Genomic DNA, 26,051 nt, shown 5'->3' on the forward strand with positions numbered 1-26,051 from the left:
GCTCGTCTGGCTCTAACTGCTAATAATCCTATCCTCTGCCCCTCTACCTCTGTGTTCTGATGCTATCGTTCAGGAAGGCTCACACAGACGACCCAAAACAAAGTCCAGATAGTTAAAGCAGCCAGCCCCTTGATCAGTGCACTTGAACCGACCAGAATCTTTTATCGGCTCGGAGTGAGCCCAAGGGACATAAGTAAATTTGAAGGGGATTACTGGAGACTGGTGTCCAAAACAGAACCTGATGTTATAGCTTGACTTGCCTAACTTTTACTGTTCATGGACATTAAGTGTACCGTTAAAAAAAAAGGAAATAAATTCTCAACGAATTATACTGACTGTTTAGAGTCAAATTTTATTATGCAGGATTCAGCTCAAGCAGTTTGCATCTAGCTCAAAATCAATTCTTAATTAATTCTTAAAAGTCAACAATCAACTCTATCTTAACTTCAGAATCAGAATAAATCAATCACTTAATCTTGATCAGAATGGTTACTTATGAGCTGGGTTGATGAAGAAGGGGCTTGAAATATCCAATTCTGTCCACAAATCCTTTTTTGGAAGAAAAGACTTCAAGTTGGTGCCTGGCCAGAAGCAACCACACCCAAAGTCCAGTCCATTTAAACTGCCTCCGTGAAGTGGAGAAAAAGGGGAAGTCCACAGAAGTATGTTTTCTGTCCTTCGGTCCTCTCTGTAATCCTCACTTCTTATTCCTGAACTCTTCTCTGACTTAGCCCAAAGTCCAAAGATAGAAATTCTAAAGCAAGGTCACATCCAACTTCAGTGGGCAGGGAGAATCCAGCAGAACTGTTTAAAGTCGAATTAATCGGGAGGGTTTGGTCCAGTCCTCTCAGCGGAGCAGTTCTAGTCTGGGGAAGAAGCTCCTGAAATTCTCGTACGATGTTTCTGTGCATCACCTTTTATAGTTTACTTTTTAAGACACATCCTAGTTCTAAAACATCATCATGACAGTTATCACCCCGTTCCTGATATCCTTTTAGGGTGTTTAACCCAGACATTACTTCATTTTTCATCTAATATAAGATTTTAAGTATTTTCCATGCCGGGCACATGTCTGAACATGTTTCTAACTTTGCTCTGCGCGTCTCCAGGCAACAGCTTTCAGTTCCTCATTTTACCCTTAGCTCAAGGATTTCGCAAGTTCCTCAACACACTGCTCCAGCCATCATTTCTGTTACACTTACACACATCATTTGATCGTAAATCATATACTTCATTCTCTAACGGTTCTATAAATTTGAATTATGATTGTACATTCAGCACCAAGCTTAGGCTAGCAGGCAATCAAGATCTCAATCCTCACTTCACATCATTTGACAGTTGGGATTCAAGTTTCATGGACTTTATGTAAATTAGGAGGGGTCAAAGGCAAGTGGGCAGTTATCATGTTTAGGATATAAAATGTTGGCCACTCTTTGTCTCAGCTCACCTCTCTCTGTGTGCTCTTCTCTTTCCTGTCCTCCTTTCCTGTTTCTGCATCTTTCTCTGTCTCTGTGTTTCCCTCTTCTCTTCTTTCTTCTTCTTCTCTTCTCTCTGTGTGTGTATCTCAGTCTCAGCTATGTTACTGTCTGTGTTTTGGTTTTTGTCTGTGTTCTGTGTAACTAATATGTCTAATAAACAGCCTGCACCGGAACCTGCTCGTCCCAGTGAGTTTTTGAATGTTTGGGGTTTAATTGGGTTTGAATCTTTGGCCCAAAGGAACCTGGAGACCCTAAGAAAATGTCACCGACAGTATTTTTGAGCCACAAGTCTTCTGTTCAGCAGATGTTTTATGTTCTCAGCAAACTTCACACAGCAGAGAGGAAACAAGGAATTCAAGGAGCACAGTGAGAATTTCATCAGCAGCTGTTTTCATGATTGTTATTTTTACAAAATCAGTATAAATACAGCTTCAATTCTGTAAATGTTGGGATGCTGTGCAAATTGTAAACAAAAACAATGATTTGCAAATCTCATAAACTCATATCTTATTCACAAGAGAACATAAAAAACATATCAAATGATTAAACTGAGATATTTTACTATTTCATGGAAAAATATTAGCTCATTTTGAATTTGATGATGGCTACACATTTTTTTTTTACACTTAGAGGATAATATTAAATAATATCATATAGACTTACTACTCTGTTTTAAAACTTTGAGTGTATCCTGTTCCAACAGCAGTGAGACCAAAGTTTGAAATATGTGATCTTTAGCAGCTGGAAGCTCAACATAATTCAAAATGCCAGACTTCCTGTTGGGTTTAGGGCATTGGACCCTGAGGTCTGTTTTGTTCATCTAGACATGTTACATATGTGTACCAAATTTCATACATGTACGTGAAACGCATCAGTGGGAATTGAACTAAAGGTGGTGCTGTAGAGCCATTTTGAAAGGGCCATGCCTGAAAACATTAAAATACTTAAAATTTCATGAGTTTTTGACCATGTTTAGGTCCTCAAAAAAGCAATTCATTTGCCTGAATGTCCAAAGCAGTTACAATAGGACCTGAGCACAACCTGAACCTGAGCACAAGTCAGCAGTGTTACATGAGGAAGTACTAGTATCAGTACCAGCAAATACTTTTACTGTATCTGTCTAAAGATTTCCATTAGGTAAAAAGGAACATGATAATTACTGTAATATGCAAGCTGATGAATGTGTTTCATGATTTTTGTCGCTTTTTAACCACTTTACACATCTGTAGTTTGGTGGAAAGTTTCATCTTTTAACATTTGAACGTTTTATGTTTGTGGCTGATTTTGGTTTGCTGTATAAAATGATCCACAAACCAACATCACAGCCACTGAAACAGTTTGTAACAACACGCGTTGGCTCGAGGTGAACAAGAGCTTCCACTGGAGGAGGCTGATGTTAAACTTCAGTGTTGGACAAACTGTTTGTGTTAAGGCAGCTGGTTTGTGGAATTCAGAGTATCAGAGAGCAGCACCGTTAATTATTTTAAATTCAGCCTGAAATCAGGTGTGAAAGCCTCCCAGCTCTGCAGTCAGAGAGGGACGAACATGAATGTCGCAGCCTTGTTTAACATGCTTTAAGTTTGGTTTATGGTTTATTTACACACACTCACCAGACACTTTAGTAAGTACACTTTGCTTACTGGTTGGACCCACTTTTACCTTCAGTATTGCCTTAATTTTTCATGTCATACATGGTTCATATTGGCAGCAACTGACACACACACACACACACACACACACACACACACACACACACACACACACACACACACACACACACACACACACACACACACACACACACACACACAGGGTTGAGGTTAAATTGGGCCAGAACGATCTGATAGGCAGATTAATGCATATTACTGTCTAATTAGTTAGCTTGTCGTGTGCTGTAGCCTGGCATTGCTTCTGCTGACAACATGGAGATACTTGCTCAACAATAACAAAATGTCATTCCCCAGCCTGTTTGCACCTTCAACCTTCAACACCTTATTTCTTCTCATCCCCATGTAAAGTTGTGCTATACACACTTTTTCCTGTATTTGTGACATTCATAGTATTTCAGCATCTGCAAACAAACAAGAAAATCACATATAATTCATATTTCTGCAAATATTTGTTTTTCTTTTTGTTTTCATTTGTTTTATAGTGGATGCTATCAGCCAAGCCAAGCCAAGCCAATTTTATTTATAAAGCACTTTAAAAACAGCAAGCACTGACCAAAGTGCTGAACAAGGAAAACAAGACAACAATACACAAGGGAAGTGCAGATAAAAATAAATAAATAAATAAAAATAACATAGGATAAAAGCAACAATAACATACATAGTTTATCAAGAATCAAATAATAAAACAGTATAAAATAACTAGGTGAACTAAAATACAAAATAAATACACAACAACTAAAATCAGCATCTCAAACCTGGTCAAAATCCAGGTGAAATAAGTGGGTCTTAAGAGAGGTTTTAAAAGTTGTCAGTGAAGAGGCCTGTCTAATATGCAATGGGAGCGAGCTCCATAGTTTAGGGGCTACCACTGCAAAGGCTCTGTCCCCCCTAAGCTTCCGCTTTGTCCTCCGTGCGTCCAAGAGCAGTTTATCAGCTGATCTGAGCGAGCGGGAAGGGGAGTGTAGATGCAGTAACTCAGAGAGGTACGATGGGGCAAGGCCATTTAAAGACTTAAAAACAAATAAAAGGATTTTAAAATGAACTCTAAAATAAACAGGCAACCAGTGCAATGAAGATAAAACAGGGGTAATGTGCTCCCTCTTACGTGTTCCAGTCAAAAGCCGTGCGGCAGCGTTCTGGACCAGCTGAAGACGAGCCAATGAGGACTGGTTTACGCCAATATACAAAGAGTTACAGTAATCCAGCCGGGACGTAACAAAGGCGTGGATTACTGCTTGAAAATGATTTTTTGACAAGATGGTTTTAATCTTGGCGAGCTGTCTCAGGTGAAAGAAACTGGATTTCACCACAGCAGTAATCTGACCCTCTAACCTAAGACTCTCATCCATCTTAACACCCAGATTTGTGACCATGGGTTTTACATACTGGGATAAAGGACCCAGATCAACAGAAGTTGGCACCCCAGTGATGCCCGAACAGAAAACGATCGCCTCCGTCTTATTTTCATTAAAATGCAGGAAGTTCAAAGCCAACCAAGCTTTGACTTCATCGAGACACTTTGTCAGAGTACATAAACTGAATAAAATATATCCAGATTATCTGTTTCTGTGAATCTAAATTTTAAAATAAATATAAAATCAGTTTTTAAAACCAATAAAATATCAAGATTTTCTGATCTAGTAATTTATGATGGAGTATGATAACTCTCTGTGGTATCTACTCCAGCCAGTGACGTGCAGTCAGGGGAGGCAGGTGAGGCACGGCCTCACCTGTCATCGTGGAAATATAAAATTAAAAAATAAATTAAATGGTTATATTCATTCAGTGATTTGTATTTTAAAGTTCTTTTCCATTTAACTACACCATTTTTAGATTAGTTTTTTCAAAATCGCTGAATTTTCGCATTTGCCGGTCAAATACTAAGAGACGAACGGTGAGGCACCAGCCCGGCGAGCCGCACCACGGATTGCGCAATCCGTGGTGCGGCTCAGTATAGTCATTGCCAATGACTACTAACTGTGCTGGCATGCTATGCAGTGAGACCGGATTACTTTCCCTTTGCATGTGGCTATTAAAATGTTCTAACACTTTTACTATATGAACTAAATTTCCATATTTTAGCTGGTGTATATAATGCACAGTTTTTTTTTTGTTTTTTTCATTAACAACTGTATGTGTGTGTAATGCATTCTTGTGTTGAGCGATCATGAAACTGCTGCGAAGAGACACTAGGTGAGGCACGCAGTTCTCGTGCCTCATGGTAGGGGGCGCTGGTGATCCCAGGGACTCTACGACTCCTCGGCGGCAAGCTACCATAAACAGTTTAGCAAGGCCAGTTAGTTTTTCCTGTTGCTTGGCCTTATGTTCAACATGGAAGATTACATAACTCAACTGAAAGAATTTTCTAAACTGGACTTTCAATCGAAGCAGAAGATAATAATTAAAGGAAGACCAACACCGGAGCTAAAAGGTTTGCTTCAGACTATGTTAATGTTAAACAAAACAACTGTTGCCAATCAAATGGTGAATAAGCTATATGTTTGTAAATCTGATGTGATGACGTCAGTGCCTCACCAGTCACGACCCTCACCGCACGTCACTGACTCCAGCGTAGTATTGGCACATACATACTAAGGTTTGGGGTGGGGGAGCTATGCGCTTTACTGACTGCCCTTCTAGTTATTTATTGTAATGAAGCTTAAGTGGGAGGAAGTATTATTTTGACAGAGTATCAGTGAATCCTCACAGAATGGTTATGAATTGTACTGTGTGAGCTCCAACATCACTGTGCAAAGTGTGTTTGTAGCTCTTCACAGCAGTTTTATTCGTCCACAGAAAGTATCAACCCCTCTGTGAGTACAAAATGAAGGCATGTGTATTAGAGGAAGTAGAAGATGTGTTTTTTGTGTCTGAGGGAAACTGAGGCCTCAGAAAGTACATTTAAAACCAAGCTTGTGTGCGATGTTGTGCGACAGTTTTCATTGTGAGGGAGTTGAACCCACAAGAGTAATGTGGGGATTTTTTTATTTGTGCAATACCACGAATAGTCAGTAGGAGGCAGTAGGATGCTCATTAATGGAGCTCTCTTTTACAAGACTAAGATCTTTTTTTAGTCCAGCCGCTCTGTTCTTCCTTCCTTTCAAACTCAGCTCAGACAACTGCAAACTGCCGTCAGCTGTTCACTGCAAACATATCAGTGTTTGTTGTACAGAAGTTTACACAAATTAAATCATATCACATCAGGCTTCTATGGTTCTTTGCAGATTCTGCACTGTGCCCACAGTGCCTCTCATGTGGTGTGTGGAAATATAGAATAACATGTACATACTGTGAAGTGTCAGATCCCAGTTTTATCCACGTGTGGAAGTCTGGAGCCAGATCTCCAAATAATGCGTCTGAATTTCTAAAACTAGAAGTATTAGAAATGTACAGATACTATTTAAGCTGGTAGTACGGGCTTAAACAACCTTCTCGTTCCACATGATCTGTTGCACTTGGTAAATGTTAGCTTGTACTAATAGGCACCAGTGATTTATTAATTTTAAGGACTAGAACAAAGGATATGAACATTCAAAGATATAATACTCATACACTACTTTTTACCTTTACTGTTTTCAACTTTACCACAAAGTTAAAACTGAATGTCCTCAATTTAGACTTAAATGCAGACACTTTATTTAAGCAATTTATCAGGGGTAAGCATGCACATCAATCAGATAATATGAATTTAAACATTAATCTATTCAGTTCTTGTCATTAACTAATCAATCCTGGGCTAATGCTGATTTCTAAATACTGTTCTAAAATGAAAGAGTGGAGGTGTTACACCTGTACCCACCACTTAGTTCCCTGCTGGCCGTACCCAAAATAATCCAAATAATCCAGAGAATCCTTCAGCTCCATTCAGGTTAATCCAACACAGCGAAAGCAAACAGAAAAACAGCCAAAAATCAGAATCCCAAATCTTAAGTTGTTGGTTATCCTCTTGTGTTCCTTGTTGAATCTTCACACCACAGAGTCCAGTTCTTCACTTTTATATTCTCTTTTTGGACAAACACTACCTCCCCCACTTCTCTCTCGCTCTCTCCTTGGGGCGAGAGTAGCGAACACCCTATGAGTCACATCCTGTTGACTTCACTCAGAAACTTTCCACATAAGTCCAGTGCAGGCTAAACTCACTCTATTCAAATCTAGCAGAGCTCTTACATTCATTTTATTGCTTTGGTTACATTGATCACATTTTGTTATTCAGTTTAAACACAACTTCATTTCAATCTGATTTATCATTTGCATAATCACATATGAATTTGATCTTTGACGAAGGCCCAAAAGCTCATCCTTTATGTTTGTATTCAGACAGATGCAAACTGTTTCATTTTAATTATATTAGCTTTTTTACAGATCCATGATTTACCTACAGCACTCATCCCTCCTTTTGAACACTATAATTACACTTTACATGTTCCTCAGTAAACTGAAAGTATTTCCTTCATATTTTAGGCTCACTCAGTCTGCACGTCAATCAAGGCTCTGCTACACAATATTCAACCACATCCTCAGCTTTACTCATCTCTGCTTCATGATCAGCCACCAGATGAAGATAATTTTAATTATTTTACCTTTCACCAACTGTTCATGATGTAAATACAGTAAAGAGACTTTATCTTATATTCTTAAAATTACAGTGAAATTAAAAGACATTCATGTAAAATCTGATAAAGCTGATTATAAGATTTATGCGGCTCAACTGTGATGATTTCATGTGTGATAATATTTAGGAACAAAAACTGAAAAAAAACAACAAACTTTAGAGCTTTTGAGCAGATTGTTTTGACCCATGTGTGCAATGCCTATATGTGTGTAACAGACTTGTTTACTGTCTATTCTGCCTCAGGTTTATTTTTATCTATACAAAGAGTTCATGGTTTCTGTCTGGGCCAGCAAAGAGGAAATGCAGCCTGTGGCTTCAGCCTAAAGTCTTCCGTCTAGCAGATGCATTATTTCATGTTACCAGCAAACAGCAGAAAGTTAATTTAATTTAATTTAATTTAATTAATTTAATTCTAGTTTATTTTACTCCACAAAAAAAAACTCAAACTACAGCAAACAATCTGCATTTGGATTGTTCCTGTTTCTCTCCAGCTCTATGCTCCCATAGATTTAGGGTTTAGATTTATATTCAACAGCATCGCAGCGATATGCAAACTGAGCCTGGTAGATATGGAAAAAAAAAAAAAAAAACGTGTGTGTGTGTCACACAGATTGTTGCTTGGTTACAAGCAGAAACTGAGAGACGCTGCATGCTCACAAGAAAAGGACTTGATCACAAGGAGCCCACACCCTAAAACATACAGTGCAGAGTATGTTTTATAGTCCTTTTACACTCTCATGAGGGGCACAACTGACTAAATTAAGGTCTGTGAGTAAGGTTTGAAATGACATTATAAACATATCCATAAGTATTTACTGGTGTCATAAATCAAATGAGCACTGGCAGAGGAGTCACCCTCTGCTGATGAAAAATGATGCAGCTTTGAATGAAACAATAATTTCAAATCTATTTGTGTTCTGTGTATTCTGTAAGTCCTCTTAACGTGCTGTCAGACTACTGTGAACATTTTTATGTGGATAACTGAAAAATAACCACATAGCTACATCTCTTCTGTACCATCCCTGTATGATTCCTTCAAAAACAACAAAATAAAAACAAAAAAGATCTCATTTTCTTTTTCTGTTTTTATCTTCAGCTTGCAGAAGTAAGATGAGGAGGAACCATTTAAGCTAAATGCTGACTAGCCCTGATATCTGAGAGCAGAGGGAGCTCAGCTTGCTGTTCTGATGTTACTGCAGACACAAAACTTTACTGATAATCCATTTCCTCATGGAAGCCAGTCATTTTTATTAAAAGTACTGTGTTATATGAATTGTACTTTAATTGCTATACTCACCATTAATGAGAGCTGCATGATTATGGTTAAAAAAAAAACTTAAAAATTGATTATCACCAATTATTTTGGTTTATATTGAGAACATGGGGCAGCACGGTAGCATGGTGGTTTGCATGTTCTCCACATGTCTGTGTGGGTTTTCTCCAGGTACTCCAGTTTCCTCCCAAAGTCCAAAGACATGCAGTTACTGGGGTTAGGTTAACTGGTCATTCTAAATTGCCCACAGGTGTGAATGGTTGTCGGTCTCTCTGTGTTGGCCCTGTGACAGGCTGGCGACCTGTACAGGGTGTACCCTGCCTATTGCCCTGTGACAGCTGGGATAATGCTGTCACAGGGCAATATGCTGGGATAAGTGGAAGAGAATGGATGGATGGAGTGAGGACATGATTATTGATTCAATTTAGTAACAAAATTCTTTAATTGGATTATTATTATTTTTGGAGCATGTAGTCCCACATTCCTGCTGATGTGCAAATGTTTGCATAAAAATGCAAACAAAATTTAGAAAATATCAGCACGCTGTTTAAAATGTCAATAAAAACAGAGTGCAATGATTTGTAAATGTCATAGACCCAAATCTTATTCACAACAGAACACAGAAAACATCAAATATTTAAACTTAGAAGATGTTCCAATAATTAAAATATTAGGCTGTAAATCTTGTTTGTTTATTTAAGTATGTATTTATTTATTTTAGTTGAGAAAAGGATGGAAGATAAAACATTTGAAAATTAAATGCAAGACATGTAAAGTATGTTACATATTTGAAGAAATCATATGGATGAGTTACATAAAATTGATTGACAACATGTAGTTTTTAACAAAGTCATAATTAAGTGTCTCAGTTTTTGCTTCTCATCATCTAATTTGTTTTCATTTCATTTTTTTACATTTAATCAGATGTTCAGGTTGTCCTCAGAGTAAACATGTCAACACTACTGTCCTTTGATTTGCTATCAGACAATAACTGAGACAATAAATGTAAATATAAATTTAAATGTTGTCTTCAGTTTGTGAAATGTGCAGGTCTTTTTTTTTATTTCAACCACACAAATAGTAATTTCCTGTGTTTGCTGTGACCAAACTGTAAAACAGGAACTCCACCACAGCACGAGCACATTTACAGATCAATGCTAAGATTAAAGGAGCCTTTTCATGATGGTTCTGCATGATAATATTTGTGCTAACAGTCACATAAAATACAAGCCTACGTGTTTTTATGCAGCCTGATGGAAGCATCTTAACACACTTCCTCTTATAAACAATGAAAATGAAAAACAAATGCATTCAAAAGACTCCAAAGTAGAAACTCAGTCTAATGAATGTTATGAGCTTTTATTATAATACCTAATGGCTCCATCTAACTGCATGTCTGCATTATGACTCTGATGGAAAAGAATGAAACATTTCAGAAAGATGGAAAAAGAAGAGGAAGATCTGTGATCAGCTAACAATACATCTGCAGTGCTAATCAGGTGGTACAGAACGAACCAGACCATCACTAATGAACCATCACAGTGAAAGAGACAAAAAAAAAGGGTGTTTCTTGGACAGGTCACACAAAGAACAAATAAACCTGTAACACTGAGATTTACTGAAGAAGATGAAAAGAACGTTGAGCACACTTTGATCAGATGAGACCAAAATTAATTTGTTCAGCTGGGGTCCAGAACAGGACCATAAGTGGAGGTACAAGGAGCTGAGTGTTGGGGAGATGACATTTATAGATGGCACCATGAATGCCTGTGGATATACCAGAACTCCCAAAGCCTGCCGAAGAGGAATATTGCAGCATGATAATGATTCTCAGGACACTTCAAAAATCACACAAGAGTTTCTAAAGAAGAAAACTGAAAACTGTGACCTGCAAACACCTTTGTATATTATAGAGAACGGTAACAACATTTATGCTTGCAATAAACAGGAAAGGTAAAAACATCACCCAGCTGCTGCGGTCAGAGCCACAGGAGCTGTTTGAGGTGGGCGTGAAAGGAAAAGAAGAAGAGAGAGAATACAGACAGAAGAAGAAGAAATGCAGCTCGTCTTTGTTCGCCTTTTATTATTTATGCAAAGTAGAACACTGAGATCAGAGAGCAGCAGGGTGGATGTGAGGATGGGGCACTCTTTGCTCTGCATGACGGGGTTATTGAGTAAGTAGATTCCTGCCATGGTTTGAATGGCACTGATTCATGAACATGTTTCTCCTTTGTGAGACTTTCAGAGCATCACCTGTTTGACCTTCATCTGAGCGTCTTTGTGATTTTTATGATTAATAAAGGAAAATGTTGGCTTGTGTTGGACACACACCCACACACACACACCCACATATATATATGATATATACAATGAGATAGATTATATATATATATATATATATATATATATATATATATATATATATATATATATATATATATATATATATATATATATATATATATATGTATATATGTTTAGATCTGTTTCTGTGTGGAAAATAAATGCTGAGTCTGAGCTTTAAAAAGTGTTTCAGATTTTGTTTTAATTACACTCACTGACTTTGTTTTTCTCTCTGCTGATGTGCTTGTTCAACTCAAAGTCAGCATCTTCATGAAAGCAAAGCAGACTTAAGCCAACTCCCAAAAAAATGAGTCATTTATAGAAAAGAAATAAAAACAATATTTAATATGAGAGCATTTTATGAAGGCCTACAACTTTAAGTTGTTTACATGGTATTAAGACTCTGTGTACTCTGTGAGTGGAGTGATACCATCACACTGACTGTATCGTGTAAGTTGGAGACTTTTCATCCCAATTATCTAAATAAGGCCACTTATTACAACTTTGTAGTTTTTCTTTTTTGTTGTTGCTTGGTAAACTATTTTGTTTTAATTCTGGCAACAACTTAACCTTAAGAAGAGCTTTTTATTCACAGTGAAGAGAGCAAAACAAGTCAGAGCAACTTCTCTGCTGTGCAGCAAAAAATCTGTGATGGACAAAGTTAAAACTGATGTGAGCACGTAGGGCAGGTGTAAATATGATGCAGTCCTCCATCCAAGTGACAATCTAATCACCTTTTTCCTTTCAACTCAACAGCAGCAGGTAAACCCAGAGCCACACTGACAGCACAAAGCTCAATCATACCAGCAGGGGGCAGCGTGACACTGAGCTGCTCTGTGGAGGGCTCTGCTGGCTGGAAGTTTGACTGGTTCAGACATGATTCAGTCTCTTCTGAAGCTCAGCTCATGAGAGGAAATGAAGCAAACAGAGATATTAGAGTCTCACAAGGAGGTCTGTACCACTGCAGAGGAGGGAGAGGAGATCCAGCTTTCTTCTCTGAGGACAGCAATGAAGTCACTGTGGAGGAAACTCGTGAGTTTCATTCTTATATTTCTGATGATCATTATGTGATCTGTGCTAACTGCTAAGCTGAGGAAGACTTTAAACTTTGAATTTTTAAAATTAAAATTAAACAGGAATGTTGGGAGAGACATACAGATGCAGGAAAGGGCCACAGGTCAGACACAAACCTGGGCCGCAGGCACCACTGGCATGTGGCATGCATGGTCCCCTGCTCATCCGCTGAGCCAACCTGGCAACCCCCCAGTAAAGGTTTTAATGGTGATTACAGGAACAAGCACTGCTGTTTTGGACACTAGATCACTCCACCTGAGCTCACATCTTTGCTCTTTTGTGTGTAAACAGACTCCACGTTAAACTATAACAGCATTTTCACTACTGCTGTTGTGTTATCGGTTGTTTGGTTGGGAAAACTGGAGGCTGCATGGGCTTAATGTTGTAATACTCTTTATTCATGCGCATGTCCCTGAATACATTATTGCAGCTCATTTTTTAGTCACTAATGTGTGTAAAAGACTCACATGGTGAGCTCTACAGAGTTGTGCATTAAACTATTATAATTGAGTTACTCGATAAATTGTTGCAGCCTTAGATAGCTCTATGAAAGCTTACAATTGTGATCAAAAGGTTTCATCACTCCTCATGGGCATGAATGCCATGGTAGTTTGGCGGCTTTAACAATTTCTTTGAACTGGCCAAGGCCCATTAACTTCTCATTAGTGATCATGATTGACTCCAACTGGTAGTTCCACTTTGCCAAGCTTTGGAAGAAAACCCAAATTGAGAGGAAATTTGTTTAGGATGTAGGAACAACCCAAGAACCACCAATGCTCATCTGCTGGAACACCAGCATCACTGCCCTCAGTGAAGTGAGTTTTACATCACCATGGACTGGGAGGGTGCTGATCAAGAAAGAAGCTCCTGCTTCAAAATCAACACCTTCAAGCTTGACTGACATTAGCAGCGGCTCACATGGACGAGCCAAATGCTTTCTAAAGATGGTCAGATCTTATGTTCAGATGAGAAAGATTGAGCTATTTGGCCACAATGACAAGAGTCTATCCAGAATTGTGCCTGAAGCTTCTTGCTGGCTACCAAAAGTGTCTGGTTGAGGGTGCAACTCACTAAGGGGCATTTAACCAAATTTTAGTGGCTGTGTATGTATTTGGGGCTGTATGTATAATTTTGATCCAGTGTGGATGCTGCAGGGTTCTTTCTTAAACTTCTCCCAACAGGTGAAGCAAAGAATGAAGGCACAGACGATGTTCTTAGCATGTCATTTATTTTGTCACCTCTCAAGTGTAAAAAAAGGAGTATTTACAAATAAATAAATAAATAAATAAAAATTGACAAAAACTAAAAGTGGGGAAAAACACTATATATACTCTATATAGAAGGTCAAAGTTACTGAACTGAGTTCCTTCATAACTCAGCAGCCTTAGTGGCCATACACAAATTACCCTTGCTGTAACAGCCTCCCTTTAAACCAGTTGCTCCTCCCACTAGGTATGATGCTTACCCTCAGAAATACACGTTATTGCCAAAAGTACTCACTCACCCATCCAGCTCATTAAATCCAGGTGTTCCAGTCACTTCCATGGTCACAGGTGTATAAAACCAGCACCTAGGCATGCAGACTGCGTCTACAAACATTTGTGAAAGAATGGGTCGCTCTCAGGAGCTCAGTGAATTCTAGCGTGGCAGTGTGGTAGGATGCAATACATTCAGTCATGAAATTTCCTCACTACTAAATATTTTACAGTCAGCTGTTAGTGGTATTATAACAAAGTGGAAGCAATTGGGAACAATGGCAACTCATGATTCATGATTCACATTCAGGAAGATTTGACTCATTAACTTTGGTGATTCAGGAACCGACCAGCTCTAGAAAATATTTCTTTTAACACGTTTGCCTGGTAAAACATTACATTCATTACAGACCCAGAAAGCTGCTCTGCATTCTTGGAGTTACATGTGAAACAATTATTATTACTGAGCTGTGACTATTAACAGTAACTCAGCAAAGCTTCTCTGCTATAGCTGTAAGAGAGCCATCATCAACCAGTGAAGGCTGAGATTAGATCTGATTATAAATGGTTATACTGGGGACAGGTACTGTTCCTAGTAGTAATCAATCACTAGTTAATAGTTACCAAAACTGTTTGCAAAAAAATCTTTTTTTATTTCATAAAATTGTTTTGCAACACCAGGTTAAAATATAATAGAATCAATAAAAGTCTTCTAATAGAAACAACAACCAATGAAAAGAGCAGCGAGAAAATAATGAGAGTGAACAATTAATTACTTTCCAACAGAACCTGTCCTCACTGTGTCTCCATCATGGCTGAGTCCTGGAGCCTCAGTAACTCTGAACTGTGAGGTTGAACATCCGTCTGCAGGATGGAGCTTCTACTGGTATAAAGCTGTTCCTGATCTATCAGAGAAATCCTACAGTTATGAGCTGCTACCTGATGGCAGTGGGACTGCACAGGACTCCTACATCATTGATGGACAGACACACACAGCAGGATATGTGTGTAGAGCTGGAAGAGGAGACCCAGAGTATCACACTGATCACAGTGAACCAAAGTTTGTCTGGTCTGCAGGTCAGTTTGTTTCTCATCCTTTCAATAAGCTGATGTTATGTTTCTTTACCAGTTTCTCTCTTTCACTGAGATTCAGTCCGTTAAAACTCATTTATATGAAAAGAAGAATCCATCTTTTAATTTCTTACTGTGATCAAGCCAAAATGAATTTCTTTGTTTCCTGCTTTTATAACCTTTTCAATCATGATGATAGCAGGAAACACCAAAGACATATTCAGTGCTGTGCAAAAGTCTTTAGCCACCCCTCATTTTTAAAAAAATATTTTGCTTCTAAGGAGCCAAACTTTCTTGTGATCACCACAACCAAGGAGGTCATGTTTAGTCAACAGATTGATCTGAACCTCAAAATTATAATGTAGACATATTTAAAGGTGTGTTTCTTACTGCTATTGTTTATATTGACAATATTTAGGAAATTATACTGGTATGTGGGAATTCTACATATTGATCACTGCATCCATATATCAGGTCACATTTGACCTCTGACCTCACTTTTACATTTCATATCTGCCTTTCTTTCAAGTGGACCCTAAAATGTGTTAAATCTTTAAAGTGTTGCCAAGAGAGAGAATGAGCTGCTAGTTAGTTAGAAACATACTGCAGTATAATATTATGTTATAAGCTCAAGTTATTCATGTCTGCTTATTTATGAATCAGTGCCCATCATCCATTACCCTCTCCTACATAATGTTCATATACAAAATACAATATTATTTCCTTAAAAGTAAATACTGTCCACAGTGAGCTGCCTTGGCAGAGGTTTGTGGTCTGAGTGCTTCTGTTTTTAAAGTGATCTTGAACAATAGTTCTTCAGGCTTTCTGTGTCATAGTCCTCTACTGGTGTGTCTTTCTTTGGAGACTCTAACTGTCCCTGAGTCCAGGAGGAGCTCAGCTGAGGTTTCTTTGCCTTCTGAATGGAGCCAGATTTCTGCGCCTCAGCCTGACCACCTGCTCCTCATCAGTCTCATTAATGACCTGCATTTAATGGCCAGCTCCCCTCACCCAGTCTCTGACAGATTGCTTGCTTATGCTGCTCCTCAGCAGAGTCTCCTACCTGCTTCTATCAAGCTGGTCGGTTTCTCCTACAAGCTTCTGTTGTTTCTTGATCTTGATGCCATGATGTTGTGTTTTGAAGAAATCCTTCGCCGACACAGTCTCAATGAATAACACAAGGTTTATTACAAAAAAGACAATGTCAAAACAGACGCTCGAGACATCTGGGTGAGAGAAAGCCAATGATCTTCTGCACACCCCGAACAAAGAAACTTACAGCGTTATATAGGCTTTAACATATGGTAGACATGCTGCCACACAGACTGGTTCAAACCAGCTTTCTTGGGGGGGGGGTCAGAGAATCCTGAGTTTTACAACTTTCCTTATTTGGTAAAGATAAACAGTGAAGATGAGCTCCCAAACTGAGAGGCCCCTTGCTGGAATGTTCCTATATGTTTAGGAGACAACATACATGCAGTTTCACATAGGCATTTAAGACACTACACTTCTTTCACTAACATCCACACTCACCTCACCTACTCACCTGCCTGCTCACCTTCCAACACCCTCTGCTCCTACGGAAAGACAATTCGGGGGCCTCCCCCTCAGGAAATCTCCTTCAGCCCTCCAAGTAAAGCTCTTTGTTCACTCTCACTAACTGGACTCACTGCCTGGACCCCTCGGACTGATAGTGCTCTCCTCTCCTGTGGACAGTTCAGTTTCCCAGAGACGCCTTAGACACATCTCTCACAGTTCATGTTCATTCTGTGCAGTAAAGACTTTTGAACATTTTAATTCAGTCTCCTGGGGGCAGCACAGTGGTGCAGTGGTTAGCATTGTTGCCTCACAGTTAGAAGGTCCTGGGTTCAAATCCATCATCCAGTCAGGGCCTTTCTCTGCAGAGGTTGCTGCTCCCTTTGTGTCTGCGTACTTCTCTCCAGGTACTCTGGCTTCCTCCCACAGTCCAACTGTAGTTAGTGAGGATAGATCAGATAAATGGTGATTCTAAATTGCCCATAGGAGTGAATGGTTGTGTGTTTCTCTGTTGGGCCTGGGACAGACTGGCAACCTGTCCAGGTGCCCCTGCTTCTTGCCCAATGACAGCTGAGATAGACTCCAGGCCCCCTGCTACCCTGAAAAGGATAAGTTAAAGGAAGTGGATAAATGGTGTTTCTGTGGTTTGTGATGGGTACGTTTAAGAGAAGCAACATGCAGAATAAGAGAAAGAAGTCATTTACAAATGAGAAGTGTCATGTAAACACAATACAGGAAACTGTGGGTCTACTGGACAGTAGATGGAAGCAAATGGTAGCAGACATCCTGCTGTGTTATGAAATTACCTGCCATTAAAAAAATTAAGCTGCCTCTGACCCTATGAAAGCTGGGATAGGCTCATTTATTTATTTCCTTGTTTAGCCACTTAAAACTGACCTACAACTCATTGAAGCATAAAATGTCCTTCAAGAAGCCTGGAGAACATTTCCTGAAGACCATTTAAAGAAATGACAAGAAAGCTGCCAAAGAGAGTTCAGGCTGTGTTGAAGATAAAGGTGATCACACCAAATATTGACTTTAATTTCATATTAATTACTCAACAGACAAGATGTACAATTGACTGAAGACACTTTTCTTAGTGGTCAAGTGGATGTACAGAAAAAAAAACTGAAATATATGAAGACCAGGAACATCTTTGGGTAAAGAAAGGCAGCAGGCAGTTTAACATAAATGTGAAGAAAACACTGACTACAGGTGGCCAATAAATGTTTTTCTCACATCAAAGATTTTGTTGTTCTTGGTATTGAAGGTACAAATTTTAGGTTGGCCAAAACAAATATTGTATCTTCTTAATCTGTTAATAAGAAATACTTAACATCTGTGAGCTTTGTCTCCTCCCTGCATGTTTCCAGATGTTCATTCAGCAGCGTCTCTCACAGTGAGTCCTGACAGAGTGCAACACTTCACCTCTGACTCTGTCTCACTGACCTGTGAGGGAAACTCTGCTGAGTGGAGAGTGAAGAAGTTCACTGAGGACGGCCGACTGAACTCTGACTGTAGGACAATGACTGGATCCACATGTAACATCAACACATCACAGTCAGATGCTGCAGTGTACTGGTGTGAGTCTGGATCAGGAGAGTTCAGCAGTGCAGTCAACATCACTGTACAGAGTATGTTATTATACTTTTTTTTTCAGTAAAAAATTCGAATTTTAGACAATTTTCGGCATCTCACCAAAGCAGCAAAATGCTCTTGATTGTTGGTCTCATTTCACTCAATCTTTTAAACTAGTTAAGCAAATTTGTAAAGTGCACAAATAACTGTTATATTTTCTTTTTTCAATAAACCACAAAGAAGGTCAAGATGTGTCATCAGAGTGTATCATGTAAAAAGGTGCAGTTGTATCAAAGGTTCTGCTGTATGTGAGTTCTCCTCAGTGCAGAGCCAATCAGGGAGTTCAGAGCAGCAAACTTTCTTTATTTACCTGCACTGTGCACAGCTCCATGAACTACTCTGCTCCACCTCTCCTCCTGCAGCTGTGCTCAAACCACACCTCACTGCTACAGCAGCCTCATATAAAAATGAATAATTATCTAATTTAATCAGCTGCTTGTTAGAATTGTGCAGAGCTTCATTATCAAGAATGAAAACATGGCACCAAAAACAAAAATACAAATGATAAAGTTCAGATCTTGAATCTTTGGGGAATCATTTAAATAATTTCTTGTGGAATGAAGAACTGTTTGTTTTGCTGTCCCAGTAAAAACTTCCACCATCACAGTTTCCAAAGAGAACTCAGTCACAGATTTTTCCTTACTGTGATGAAGGTTTGGTTTAGGGAAGATTTTTGTCATCTGAACTTAACCTCTTCCATCCTGGAGCTCCTTGTACTGGTCTGTTAATAAAAAGCAAGCGAAGCCAATTTTTGCAGGTTTCTGAGTGCAGCAACTTAAACTTAATTCTTAGGCAATTATACTTTTAATGAGCCGTCAGATCCTGAGCCCAGACATCATTTCTTAAACCTCTTGTAAAAAATATTGATCTTAAGTTTGGCTCACAGATCAAATCAGGCTTTCTTCAATTAAGACTTTTAACTAAAGTTAAACCAGGTCTTTCTATCACAGAAAGTCATTCATGCTTTTATTACATCCAGACTGCTGCAGTTCATTATATGTTGGACTGACCATAACAGTAATATCACAGTTACAGCTGCTTCAAAATGCTGCTGCTGGTCTCCTGACAGGTACCTGGAAACAGTTTTAGTTTTGACAGAAAATTTTGATTAGATTTAGTCATAGTCTTTGGATGAAAATGTAATTTAGTTTTAGTCATAATTTTGTCATCTGAATAGTTTTAGTTTTAGTCTAGTTTTAGTCGGCCAATTAGAATATATTCGACTGAATCTACCGTCGATTTAGTCAAATAAAACATAAAGGGTGTAAAATGCTTTTTCTTCAGTTCCCTTGAATTAGTCATTATACACACTTACACAAAATTAAACATTTATTAAAAGTTATGGAACAATGCTTGAAAGACCAATACACATAAACATATTGCACAAACATCTTTATTTACCTGACCCTGTTTATTGAGCATAACAATAAAATATTGATGAGTAGGCCTGCTCTGCCTGGAAAATTCACAGGCTAGCGTGGCCTTCCAAGGTTTAGATCAAATTGTACAACTGTGCGTTTGATTGGATGTTTTCCTAATTTGTCCCGCCCTTTTGCAAAATTAAATCAATTGTGATTGGATGTCATCCTCACCAAGCATTTCCATCTCATTTTGATTTGTTGACAAAAGTGTCAATTTATTTCGTCATTTTTTAAAATCCTTTTAGGTAGTTTTTATTTCGTTTTCGTCATGAAAAAAAGGGTTGTGACGAAAATAGTTGGTCAACGAAATTAACACTGTGTGGAGGCTTGATCATGTTTTTCAGTTGTTGCACTGTGAAAGACAGGAAGTGCTTGCATGGGTTTGCTCCAGGTTATCAATCAGATCTTCTCTAATCCCGTCCCATGCTGCTCACTTAGCTGCAAATATCAACAGCTTCTAGTTATTCCTAATTGCTGATTGGCTCGTAGGTGACCACTCATTCTGAGTCACAGCTCTGAAACTCTGGATTAGGTCATCATCCTCCTTTTCTTCAGATCAGTGGAAAACAAGCTTCTTCTCATGAAGTTTTTCAGCTTCAGATTACTTTCTGTTTATTGTGTCAGTGTATCTCATTTACTATTGTAGTTCACGATGTCAAAATTGTAGTTTCATGATGTGGTTGAAGAAATCCTTCGCCGACAGTCTTAATGTATAACATAAAGTTTATTTACAAAAAAGACAATGTCATAACCGATGCTTTGTAGAGCCATCGGGGGACAGGAGGCCCAATCTTCCTAACTCCCTTGAACAAAGGGGCAACAGACATTATATAGTGTTAGCAACCCCCACATCCTCAGCCTCCTAACCTATAGCTGAACATCTGGACAATCCCTTATATGGAAAGCCAGAGATCCTACAAGGACATTCTATACATTCCTTCTGTGGGGGAAGTTTAAATCACATCTCCTTTGCCTGAACCTTTAAGGAAAGAGACAATACATACATTCCAGTAAAGACTTTAAGAAAGAGAACACATATGCATACATAGAATTTTAGCATAGCAGTACAAACACCATATATAGTATTTTCTGAAAAACCAGGTATATCTTATTTCCTGCATGTATGTGAGGTCATTCTCTTTTTTGGAGAGAGCAACAAGAGGTTCCACTCTCATACCATTCACTGATCAAAGCAGCCCTGAACTCAAGGCCTTAATCCTAAAGGAGAAAACCTAAACATAAATGCAGTTTAACACACAATTTAACACACAGATCGATCAGACACCACACTATCATTATTTTACTTTTTAATTATTATTTACTACTTTCATATTTATTTTATTACTGTATTGTTTTATTTATTAAATCATCACTTTTTATTGTTCAATCATTTGTATTGTTTCTTTGATAATTTTACTTGCTGTTCAGCACTTTGGTTTATTCTGCTTAAATGTGTTAAATAAATAAATTGACTTGACTGTTTGTCAGCTTTTTCTAAAAGTCTGCACCAGCTGATCTGACTGAAACAATTGTGTTTGATTGTGTCACAGATGATCCTGATGCTCCTATCCTGGTGAGTCCTGTTCATCCTGTGACTGAAGGAGCTTCTGTTAGTCTGAGCTGCAGTTTGAGGACACAAAAAATACTTTCCAATGTGTTTTTCTACCACAATGACAAACTTATTCAAAGTGATACCCGAGAGGAGCTGAAGATCTCTGCAGTGTCAAAGTCTGATGAAGGTTTCTACAAGTGTGAATACTCAGGAAGAGAGTCACCACAGAGCTGGATGTTAGTTAAAGGTGAGCAGGATCAAAGATTTGATGAATATTTGGAAATGATTTTGATGACTGAGAAGGAAAATATCCAATATAATTACAGTTTATTAATAATTGTTTGTTGTTACACTAACTGTCAGCAGCTGACAGCTCTTCATGGCTGATTGTTGGACTGGTTTGTGGAGTCTCTCTCCTCATTATTCTCCTGCTCTTGTTGTATCGCTGCAGAACGACCAACAGGGAGAACTTTTCCTTTACTTACTACAAACTCTTCACTCATTCAGATACACAAATGCATCATGAGGTCTGTGTGAAAGCAAATGTCTTCTTTACATTTTTAATAAAGGTCCTGCTAATGAGCAGACGGTGAATCAGGATGAACATCAGCAGCAAGTGTACTCCTCTCTTCTTCATGGTTAGTTTTTCATCTACTTTAAAATATTCTGATGCTCTTTGCATCCAGACTGTAATTATTACATCTGCTGCAGTTTGAACTCTGTTGAAGGAAACAAGAATACTTGTTTGAAACTGTGTTTAAATTAGTATCACAGACATGAGGTGACTGATTTTCTCTGACCTGTAGGTGATCGTTGTGTCTATGAGACAATCAGAGGCTCTGAAAACACTGAAAATGGTAAAGTACACACTTTCATTAATACAGAGTTTGTGGAAGCTGGATGATTATACAATAACTGTGTTTAACATTAAAGTCAATAAGATGATTATTATATCTGTGATTCAGCTCAAAGTCATTAACAAGACGAGTGAGTGCACAAACTCTGAGATTTGAAATGTAAAATCTACATTGTTAATTATTCTGACTGATAATAAATGCAAACAGAGGGTGTTTGTTTTTAAATGCTTTCATTTGATCACCTCAACAGGACAACGTGGTGACCCAGAGGAGAGCTCTGACTACTATAATGTGAATCCAAATTCAGCCACAGCTCTAAAATCTTAACAGCAGCTCTTTAGCTGTTTTTATCTTTTTCTCTTTAAAGGAACTTAAAAACTTGACGTCACTTTGAGTGAAAAGGAGCAGATTTTTCATTCAAAGCAATGATCCTGATAGCCTGAGTTTATATTTCCTTCAGAAAGAATCCCTCAGTGTGTTTCGCTCGTTTATCTTCCTTTAAATTCAGAGGAGTCCAAACTATGGTTCACGGGCCAAACATGGCCCATGCTCAGATTTTTTTATGGCCCATGCATCTTGTCCATACATGTTATTTTTGGCCCACTGGCCCAAGCAATGAATTCAACTCAGCATGTAATTCCAAAAAGTGATTTTTGGAAAGTGCCAATAAAAAACAAAAAACGATGTATTTAAACTGGTGTAAATGACTTTTTGGCTCCAATCGGTCAAACATATGTCATTCTGTAATTTCCCTATTGTGGGATCAATAAAGTATCATCATCATCATCATGAATGATATCAATTCATTCTGAGTGAGAACAAATCCTGTCACAGGTAGAAGCTGCAATTACATTTTGGCAAAGCAGCTTTTATGTATTTTTTATTTATCAGGAAAAATTTAATTTTTTTCATAGAGATCTGGTCAAGGGGGCAGCAGAAGTTACAACACATATAAAATCACAGTTCTATAAAGATAGTTGAAGAGGACAGAAAGGAGCAGCTTGATTATAATGTAGCTACAGTAACACAGTCATAAAGATACTTGCAAAAATGGTCATTTCTTTATTTTATTCATAAGGCCTTCATAAATTCTCTTGACTACAGTCTAATTACCAATTTAAGCAGAGATATTATACATCAAAAACATAAAAACATCACTTTTTGGTACAACACCAGCAGCTGGATAAGATCAAGTTTCCAGAGATGAACATTTGCATAGAAAATGTTCATCTTGTTTGGCTCCACATGTTTGTGAATGCAGATTTTCTCTGTTCTGAACTTAAACAAGAACTGCTTGAGATCCAGACTGAGTGACTCCACCTACGTGACATTTTACACACATCTACCACTGCTCTGGGGTCAGACCTGCGCTGTGTACCTGTGTGTGCTTCACAGTAGTGTCAGTATCTTACCTGTTGCTCTGTTATCAGGATTACACAGCAGTTTTTTACAGTTTCTGTATGTTTTAATTTTCAGTTGGAAATTCAGAGCTTTATGCTCTACATTTGGTTACTTCATGTTTGTTTGCTGCATGGAAATGAAAGTATTAAATAACACTATTTATAAGCATCTTTGATTCTTTAAAATAACGTCATCAGGGACTGTTGGCCCTCGGGCACTTTCACATTATCAAATCCTCCATGAGACAAGTTTGGACACTCCTGCTGTCGATCATAATTTTAATGCATTTTAATGTGCTGTAGATCTGTTTTTATGTTTTTAACTATTTCTTTGATTTTGCAAATAAGCACTATGTATCTTTGTTAAAACAAAGTGTTCTATAAATAAAGTGTGTTGTTGTTGTGTGTCAGAGTGAGTACATTCACAGCTGTTCAGTGTTGTGCATGAATCCACTGAAAGAGAGCGTTCATTTAAAGGCACTCATTGTTAAACAGTTCACAATGTTCTAAAATGAACTAAAATTATCAACATGATGCGAAGTAACAGCTGCTCTGACGTTATGCTCATCACGCCTTTTTACTGTGTTTTCCCAGTTTTCTCAGGGAGGTCCGGCCTGTACTTTCATGTAATACAGATTTAATTTGTCACCAGTGTTGCCAGATCTTGCGATAGAAACAAGCCCAAAAAAAGCCCAACTGGCAACCCACCACATCGTGTAAAACTGAGGCCGCTTTTAAACAGTATAGCTCTATAGCAGTATAGCTCATTTTATTGTTTTGTCTGTGTGTTTTGGAGCAGTGAAAGTCATGTTTCTTAGCCTCATAGAAGAGAAGGGTGCACAGTTTTTGTGTGTGTGTGCTTCTCAGTATTAGCATGTTGAATTAAATCAGCATGGTGAGCACATAATTCACACTTGCAAAATCTGCGGAGTGCCTTTCATGCGTCTCCCATCAGGACTGCAGCTACTTTCTGAGGTTTTTGCGGACACATATACCTCTTGTGAGGCGCTCCTATGCATTGCATAATGCATATCCACTTTTCACGCCAGACTCCCATCCGAGCTCAGATCCATTCTTTAGTTCGCTCTTTTTCTCCCACTCTTTATTAGATTTTTTCTATATTTTCCCCACTTACAGGAACTCATTATGCTGCCTCCTCACTCTGGGATGTTATGAGTGTTTGGTTGGTTGTGCACCCGATCAACTTGGGCGGGAGGGATAAACAGGAAACGGGGGCTTGGAAGGGACAAACTACCGCCCCATAATTGCTTTAGTATGGAGTTCAAGGAGTTTCACTCGGAAAGTAAGTCAGTCCCAAATAAGCAACTTCACGTTCAAAAACAAAAAAACAAGCCCAAAAAAATGTTTGTTTTTTGAAGTAAAAATCCTACTTCATCAATACTTCATCAATACTTCATCAAGCTGCAGGTTTACTTCTTTCTGATGTTCCTGTTATCCAGGAACGTCACATCTGTCACAGCTGCTGTCTTGTGCTCCTTGTCAGTCACCACTGTGTGTGGCTGGTTAGTCAGCAGCTGCTTGTCAGTCTGGAGCTTGAAATCCAACAGGATCTTAACCCTCTTTTTCTCAGCCACTGTGGCAGGTGTGTCCCACTGCAGTGCTGGCAGCATGTGATCAAACATGAACATGGTCAGATCTGCCAGCTGCAGATTTTTCAAAGCAAGAATAAACTCTAATAGTAGAACAATCCATGTGATCAGGCCTTGTGATTGATCACCTGTTACTGATGTCTCTTAAGATGAGCTGTTTCTGAACCTCTGATACTCTCAGCCAGCAGAGTCCTTCATATAACAGCTCAGTGTCACACTGGTTGTGCTGGATGCTGCCAGAGTGCCTTCAGCTTCAACTCCTGTAAGTTAGTGACATGTTAGACGGCCTGTAGTCTAAACTACTATAATTCAAAGACAAACTGATGGAAAATATTTGTCACAAAGCAGTGAAGCTGTTTCTGAGGCTCTGTATCTGCTCTCCTCCATTCATGGTGGCTCAGTCTGTCTGACATTAGAATCAGCAGTGCTCTTCATTCTTACATTGTGGTTTCCCTCACACCAAAACACTTTCACAAACTAGTAGAATCACTGCAAAGGGGAACTTCACATGTTCTGGGGCTTCATTGTGATTGTGTTTTTCTCCTCAGCAGCGCCCTCTGCTGGATCACTAACCTGATCTGTGAGGATGATCACATATGTGACCCGATCTGGCAAAATGAGTCACAAGTCACAGGAGATAATTCTTAAGAAAATTAATCAGCACTGAATTGTGGGTCATTGTGGGTTCACGAGATGTTCTTAGCAACAAGAGAGAGACAGCTGACATGTTTTGAGCGCTGTTATAGGCTGCCAGTGAAATCATCATTAAAATGACTTGAATATCTAATATGCAAAGTAATTTTAATGATAGCATCATTACACTCCTGTGTGTGTGCAGTACTAGTGGGAATGCAGCTGATTTTTGTGTGTTTGAAAATTCCCTCTGAAGTGGCTGCAAATGGAGAACACTGTACTTTTAGTTTTTCCTGATTGTTGATTTATGATGTTCTCATTTAGTCCTTCTGTGTTCACTTTGTTTGCTCCCCGATGAGTTAAAGAACATGTGAAGTTATTTATTACGAGTATTTAGTCTCACAGAGACTT

General features: G+C 38.6%; 2 long non-coding RNA genes and 1 pseudogene across 2 annotated transcripts; 2 read left to right on the top strand and 1 right to left on the bottom strand.

Annotated features, from left to right (window-relative positions):
- LOC115775416 (high affinity immunoglobulin gamma Fc receptor I-like) overlaps window positions 1–26,051 on the top strand; it is a 52,390-nt pseudogene that overhangs the window by 17,178 nt on the left and 9,161 nt on the right.
- LOC115775421 (uncharacterized) lies at window positions 6,043–7,110 on the bottom strand. The gene is made up of 3 exons (XR_004019318.1): window positions 6,948–7,110; window positions 6,438–6,518; window positions 6,043–6,291 (listed from the first exon to the last, which is right to left on the bottom strand). It is a non-coding gene; the product is annotated as an uncharacterized LOC115775421 (long non-coding RNA).
- Window positions 21,518–22,470, top strand: LOC115775420 (uncharacterized). Its single transcript, XR_004019317.1, has 3 exons — window positions 21,518–21,778; window positions 21,947–21,997; window positions 22,248–22,470. It is a non-coding gene; the product is annotated as an uncharacterized LOC115775420 (long non-coding RNA).

The sequence above is a fragment of the Archocentrus centrarchus genome, unplaced genomic scaffold (genome assembly GCF_007364275.1).
Source record: "Archocentrus centrarchus isolate MPI-CPG fArcCen1 unplaced genomic scaffold, fArcCen1 scaffold_123_ctg1, whole genome shotgun sequence".
Lineage (NCBI taxonomy): Eukaryota > Metazoa > Chordata > Actinopteri > Cichliformes > Cichlidae > Archocentrus > Archocentrus centrarchus.